This window comes from Pseudopipra pipra, chromosome 5, assembly GCF_036250125.1.
Source record: "Pseudopipra pipra isolate bDixPip1 chromosome 5, bDixPip1.hap1, whole genome shotgun sequence".
In the NCBI taxonomy this organism is placed as follows: domain Eukaryota; kingdom Metazoa; phylum Chordata; class Aves; order Passeriformes; family Pipridae; genus Pseudopipra; species Pseudopipra pipra.
The window spans coordinates 59,146,092-59,153,534 of record NC_087553.1 but is presented as its reverse complement, the minus strand read 5'-3'; the positions used below and the strand labels follow the sequence as shown (position 1 = coordinate 59,153,534).

General features: G+C 39.1%; 1 long non-coding RNA gene across 1 annotated transcript; it reads right to left on the bottom strand.

Moving 5' to 3' along the window:
• Positions 1–2,965: 2,965 nt before the first annotated feature.
• LOC135414911 (uncharacterized) lies at positions 2,966–6,102 on the bottom strand. Its single transcript, XR_010430893.1, has 2 exons — positions 5,238–6,102; positions 2,966–4,718 (listed from the first exon to the last, which is right to left on the bottom strand). It is a non-coding gene; the product is annotated as an uncharacterized LOC135414911 (long non-coding RNA).
• Positions 6,103–7,443: the final 1,341 nt, after the last annotated feature.

Sequence of the window (7,443 nt, the reverse complement as noted above, 5' to 3'; positions counted from 1 at the left end):
CTGTGAGCTTTTGTGAATGGCTTTGTCTTTGCTGTGGTTTTAGCTTGAATTAGCTGTCATAAAAATACTGTTGTGTGTTTTATGATCAGACACCAACATTGAGTCCAGTTACAGAAAAAAAAATATGCTCTTTAAAAAATAAATTGGTTTTTGAAAGAAAATAGTCAGTTTTGTATATAACTCTTGTATTGTAGTAGAAATTTTAAAAAAGAATAATATCCTACAAAATAGAGTGAAAATTTGTTATTTTTTCTTACATGATTGTACACGTTATTCCCTTTTTTTTCCCCATTTAATTGCATGCAACTTCTCCACAAGGCCATTTTTAACCTGGCTTTATAACATCATTTGGATAATTACTTTTATTTATGGTATTGTTTAGATTGCTGCAGAACTGCAGGAGGCTGGCCCCTGGAGATTACAGGTTTGCCAAGCATTGTGACTATCCTTTATTTTTATTTTTGTTGCTATTCTGTTAAATCATTTCACCGTGGAATAACTCCACATCATGTTATGGTGGCATTTCACAATGCTGTTAAAATGCAAGCACATCCCTGAAATGTCATGTCAGAAGAACACAAACTATGTAAACATAGCAGGGTCAGTATGAATTCTATCCATATAACTTACATTTTATTGCTGGATAATCAATAGTTACATAGTTACAAATTATGACTTCTTTTAATCATGTGATTTTACTGTGTATAATCTGAGTCTCAAATCCACTGTAATTTGTTCAGTGTCTCAAAAATATTAGTGCCTGAAAAAGCTTGGACTCTGCACAAAGCACTTTGCAGGTGAACAGCTGATTGAAAGAATGTGACAGTAGACCCTGGGGCACCAAAAAAAAGGTATGTGTTCATGTATGTGGAGTGCCCACTAGATTTCATATTCATTTCCTACTCTACTAGTGTTAGAAACAGAAGTTTATGCCACAGTTTCACTGTGAGCAGGTGGTTCTCCAATCCTTTCAGAACAAGGGGCTATGCATATTTCAGTCAATGTCTGTGTCCATGGGGGCAGAAGAAATGGTTTGAAAAGTATTTCATTTTAGTAATGCTACTTCTTTCAGTTACAGATTAGATTATGAGCTTTAAGATAAGCTTTTTCTGAAATGTCAGTGTGCCTTTATCTATCTATCTATCTATTGAACCATAGAATCATACAATCATTTAGGTTAGAAAAGACCTTTAGGATCATCAAGACCAACCATTAACATGGCACAGCCAAGTCCACCAATAAACTATGTCCTTAAGTGCCACATCCACACATCTTTTAACTATATCCTAGGATCATGACTCAGAGATAGTTAAAAGACCAGGACATCCCTGGGAAGCCTTTTTCAATGCTTAACAATTCTTTCAGTGAAGAAATTTTCCCTAATATCTAATCTAAATTTCCCCTGTCAGAACTTGAGGCCATTTCCTCTTGTCCCATCTCTTGTTACTTGGCAGAAGAGACCAACCTTCACCTTTCAGGTAGTTGTAGAGAACAATAAGGTCTCCCTGAGCCTCCTCTTCCCCAGGCTAATCACCTCCAGCTCCCTCAGACGCTTCTCATTAGACTTGTGCTCCACAACCTTCACCAGCTTTGTTGCCCTTCTCTGGACATGCTCCAGCACCTCAATGTCTTTCCTGTTGTGAGGGGCCCAAAACTGAACACAGGATTTGAGGTGCAGCCTCACAAGAGCTGAGTACTGGAAGACAATCACTTGTACAGTCCTGCTGGCCACACTGTTTTTGATACAAGCCAGGATGCCATCGGCCTTCTTGGCCACCTGGGCACACTGATGGCTCATGTTCAACTGGCTGTTGACCAGCATCTCCAGGTTCTTTAACACCAGCTTTCCAGCTTCCCCAAGCCTTGGGTGGACTCCATCCGGCCCCATAGACTTGTGTGTGACCTCTAGCAGGTCACTGAGCTTTTCTCCTTGGGTTATGGAGGTTTTATTCTGCTCCTCATCTGTCTCTTCCAGCTCAAACAGCTGGGTACACACAGTAGAACAACTGGTCTTGCTATTAAAGACTAAGAAGGCATTATGTACCTCAGCCTTTTCCTCATCCTTTGTCACCTCCTTTACCCCCACATCCAATAAAGGGTAGAGATCCTTCTTAGTCCTCATTTTGTTGCTAACATATTTGTATAACTCTTTTATTATCTTTTATGACAGTGCCAAAGTAAGTTCTAGTTGGGCTTTGGTCCTTTGGTCACAACATCCTGGTAGTCCTTCTGAGTTGCCTGCTCCTTCTCCTAAAGGTGTTAGACCCTCCTTTTTTTTCTGAGTTTGAGCCAAAACTCTCTGTTCAGCCATGCTGGTCTTCTTCCCTGATGGAGTGTCTTTTGGCACACAGGTATGGTTTGCTCTTGCACCTTTTAGGTTTCCTTCTTGAAAATTGTCAAACCTTCCTGGACTCCTCTCACCTTCAGCACTTCCTCCCAGGGGACTCTCTGAACCAGTCTACTAAATAGGCCAAAGTCTCCTCTCTCAGAACTCCAAAATGGCAGTTCTGCTGAGCTCTCCCCTCTTCAGGACTGCTTCCCAAGGGACTTCACATTCTATATCTATCTCTCTCTCTCTCAATCTCTCTCTCTCGTGTCACAGACAGATTTACTTACAGCCAAACTCTTCACACTTATGCAAGCAGAGAATCAGTGAATTCCCATCTCCATAAAGTTCTGCAGGATTACCCTTTCAGGAGGAAGAACCTAGAGCTTAGGCAGCACAGATCTCATGGAAATCCTATTACTCTACAAGGAAACTTAGCTTAGAGCTAAATATAATTACAGTGTCAAAGTATTAAATTATTGTAATGTTTTTAGCAACTAAAACCAAATCAGCTAAGTATTATGGATCAATTTATCAGAATTTGTCTCACATATAAATTCACTCAACAAGCTCCTACATTTTGTAAAGCCATAAACAGAGGGCATAGTTTGTTAAATGAAGACAGGCAGACAACAAATCTTCAGCTATGAGTTATATTTAAGAAATGACAAGTAAAATACCATTTTAGGGGATAAATGTTGTATTTCCTATATTGAGTTTTAAGCCAGGTCAGACAAATAGACTCAAGCTTATTCTACTAAATTTCTATCAAGAATTTCCTTAAATGCAGTTATTCTGGCTTTTCAGTGGAAGGCAGCAGGATAACGGGAAAGTTTAAGATCATCACAACATATCAGTATCCTTCCTTCTTGCAATTGGTAGATGTATAGAACCACAATAGTGCAAAACCAGCAAAAATTGATACAGGATGTTGAGAATCCTCTTTCTTAAAGATGGAGAAAGGAAATGGCCTCAGTGCTCTCATTTTATACAGGAGATGATTGTAAACAGAAGCTTCCATCCCTTCATCAGAAAAATTTTAATGTGAGGACAAAGTTTTAGAAGGAGTTTTTCTCATTTTTAGCATTTGCTTTGGATAAATCTTTCCAAACACAGACAAGATCTACTACTGTGTCTTGGTAGACTACAATTTTTGTCCCCCAAGGCTATCATCCATAGACAAAACATGAACATGTACAGTTGGCTGAAAATAAAAAATAGGAAAGCAATAGAGAAAACTATTTCCTAATCCAGTGAAGATTTATTATTTTATTCATCTGTTTGACTAGTTGTTTGCATTAAGCCTATGCTTATGCTACTTGAAAGGGGGAGAGAAAACTGCACAATCTACCATAATCTTTCTATGGAATTTAAGCAATAAGAAGCAGCTGCAAATTTTAGCTGAATGTATTTTGGGGTCAGTTGTGTTAGAATGAATATGTTTCTGCAGCTACAAGGCATAACCCTCTGTTTGAGTTCATCTCACCATGACCACATAAAATCAATCATCTACATATTCTTCATATTTAAGTGATATATTGTCCTGAATACATTTCATAGTAAGAACACACTGTAATGCACAGGTAAAGACAAGAGATGCTAATAAAATTAAGACATTAAAAAGCATCAAAAATTATTTTCCACAAGCTGCTGTTTCTAAAGTAATAAGTATTTCCATGGATTATTTTATTATATGAATATTATACCTGTTATTATCTAGCTATTGGAGTAATATAGATGTATATATATTTGTATATGTGTGTGCATATTCACACAGGTTAAAGAGAAAAGTATGCAGAGTTTTTACTTTATTTAAAGGCCAGTGAAAATCATGAATCAGTAGAGCATTAGGGCTTTCCTAGTACAAGTTTTAAAAGAAGAAACATCTCAAATCTCTTTGTATTCAAAATATATTTCAAAACCCTAGAAGAAAAAAATCCATCTTTAGCATTATCTCATTAATTAACACCTGAGGATAACCTGTTACTAAGAAAGGACAATTATTCAAAAGTAGGAGAAATAATTATTTCTGGAAAATGCAGGGAGTGATGATATAAATACTTGCAGAGAAATTGCCTGTCCACAATGTTTATGGATGTTGGGCTGAAATCTTCATTTTACACTTTGCTTTTCTGTTCATGACTCAGTCCTTTAATTAGGATGGTTCTGGTGGCATTTTCAGTACAGAGAAGCCAGTGACCCAATAAATCATATGGAACAGAGAGACAGAAGCAGGAGAAAGGGTAAATAATTTGGAGAAAAGCATAGCAACCACATATGTCCAATAATTCATTGAAAGGTAGAAACCTGAGCTTTGAGGAGAAGGAAAGGGCAGCAAAAATCACAGTCCCTCCTCTTCCTTTGCATAGGTTCTGGGGATATTTTCATACACCTGGAGAAAGATTTTTAACGAAAAAATGTTATAGAAGCTTGTAATTTTTCATGTCCTCAAGAAATATCATAGAATCGTAGAATCACAGAATGGTTTGTGTTCGAAAGGACCTGAAAGATCATCTAGTTCTAACCCCACTGTCATGGGCAGGGACACCTTCCATTACACTAAGTTTCTCAAAGCCATATTCAATCTGGCCTTGCACACTTCCAGGGATGGAACATCCACAACTCCTCTGGGCAGCTACTTTCTAGTGCCTCACTAATCTTTGAGTGAAAGATTTCTTCCAAACATCTAATTTAAATCTCTCATTCCCCCTTGTCCTATCATTACATGTCCTTGTAAAAAGTTCCTCTCCCTCTTTTTTATAAGCCCCTTTCAAGGACTGAAAGGCCACAGTGAGGTCTCTCTGGAGCCTTCTCCAGTCTGAAAAACCCCAGCTGTCTCATTTTGTTTTTCCAGGAGAGGTGCTCCAGCCCTCTGCTTGTCTACATGGCCCTCCTCTAGACCCACACTAACATGTCTGTGTCCTTCTTGTACTGAGGGCTCCGGACTTGGATGCAGTTCTCCAGATGGGATCTCATGAGAGCAGAGGGCCAGAATCACCTCCCTCGACCTGGTGGTCACTCTGTTTTTGATGTGGTCCAGGACGCAGCTGATTTTCTGAGCTGTGAGAGCACATGGTTGGCTCATTGTGAGATCCTGGATCCGAACCTCAATGAATTATCGATATGGGTCAGAACCAACTCACTGTGAGTGTGTGTGTGCGTGTGGGGAAGGGCTGGGCCTGGACCTGCAGGAACGTGGTAAGGCCTGAACGTAGGGCGTGTGCTGAGGGCACAGGGCAGAGCTGAAGGCAAGGCCTGCTGCCCCCGCAGAGCACATGGCAGAGCTGAAGGCCCTGCAGCCGGGCTGTCAGTCAAGGCAGAGCTGCCTGGCAGCCCGCCCACACCACACCCCTGCAGCCTGTGACTGGTTACAGCACAACTCCGTGCCAGGGTCTAGTGACCACGGTGGTCGTCGATCGACAGTTGGACTTGATGATCTCAGAGGTCCCTTCCAACCCAGCTGATTCTATGCTTCTATGATTCACTCTGGCCTGGAAGGCACTGACTGAATATCCTGCCTGTGAGGGAAAACTGAACTCTGTAAATACATGAGACTCCACGTGAGCCTTCCTTCTCTCTCCTCCCTCTCCAGCTGGCACCATGTGAATCATCGGATCTTGTTGGTAGCCATTCTCCTCTCCTTTCTCTCTCTCCTTCTCTCTTTCTTCTCTCTTCCTTTACCCCTTTTAATCTGTTTTCTCCTGTTACTCTTTTCCTTCTCTTGTGGTTAACTTAAAACCAATGAATTGTGTTTTATTAAAGCTAATATATTGATTGGTTTTAGTGGGTGTTTTCTGCGGATTTTTTTTTTTTTTGTGCTGAATATTTTAGTAAAATGCTTTTCTTGGTTGTATTTTACTCCTGTAAAACCCTTTTGCCAAAATATCTTATTTTTCTCTCTAAATTAAAAATAATTTCTCTTAGAGAAGAGTGTGTGACTCTTTCTCCAGATGCTAATTAGAGGTTATAACGAACCAAAAGGCTTTTGAAGAGTCTTAAATAAAAATGTAACTACTCTGGGCAGTTTACAGTTTAATCTGGAGTGTAACACTCACGTCCAGTTTTTCATCCACCAGAACCCCCAAGTCCTTCTCAGCACTTTGCACTTGGATTTGTTGAACCAGCAGTAAGACTACAAGTTGTTGTGAAGTAGGACATATATTTGCATATGTTTTCATATTGGTCATGTTCCCTTTAAAATTGGACAGGTTTGTAATATTTGCCAATTCATAGTATTTGTGAAACATGTGACATTCTACCCTGCAGCATGAACCGAGACATTATTTCCATCTGTACAGCCAGGACTTTTGTCTGGCTGAATATCCATTATCTCCTATCCTGGTACCTGCAGACATTCCTAAATTAGGCTATTCTTTGCCGCAGGTTCTTTACTTATGATACTGATGAGAAAGAAAGGCACCCCCAGAGAAAAATACCTTAGCTTTGATCTGAATGTCCCCCTGGAGATTCCTCTCTCTCCTTGCTGAGTATACAGGGAGCATCCATTACATATACTTTTACCTGCAATGCCTGAAGATAGGTGGGATGAATCAGGACCCCTGAGCATTTTCTTTCCCTGTTACGATACTTTATCTATTTGGTCTACTTAATCATAAACTCTCTGCAAGAGGGACTGTATCTTCTGTCTTTTCATATCAAGAAGCCTGGGAAAAAGACTTTTTAAAAATACTTTTTTGTTAATACATTTTAGAATTATATGAGATACATACTTCAGAGACAGCACTTTCATTTACGCTTATCAATAACTCTGTACTTTGAAAAACACATTCTTCATTAATTTTATAGTCTTGACTTAAAACCTTTCATTGACTTTAGTCAGAACAAGAATGGACACTTTTTCATTACATGAACATTTTATTCAATCAGCTGTGGAATAGTTGTAATTTTGGTTTATTAGATTTGGTGCAGCTAAATTGGAAAAGGGTGAAAAAGCAAGCTAAATTTTACATGTGTTTTTACACTCATTACTTACAATAATTCTTGGTGTAGAAACATTACAATATTTGAGGATCTGAGCTCTCATCAATAATTTACACCTGGCATCTGTTTGACAGCTCTTCATTAAAAAAATACCAAATCCCCAAACAAACAGAATG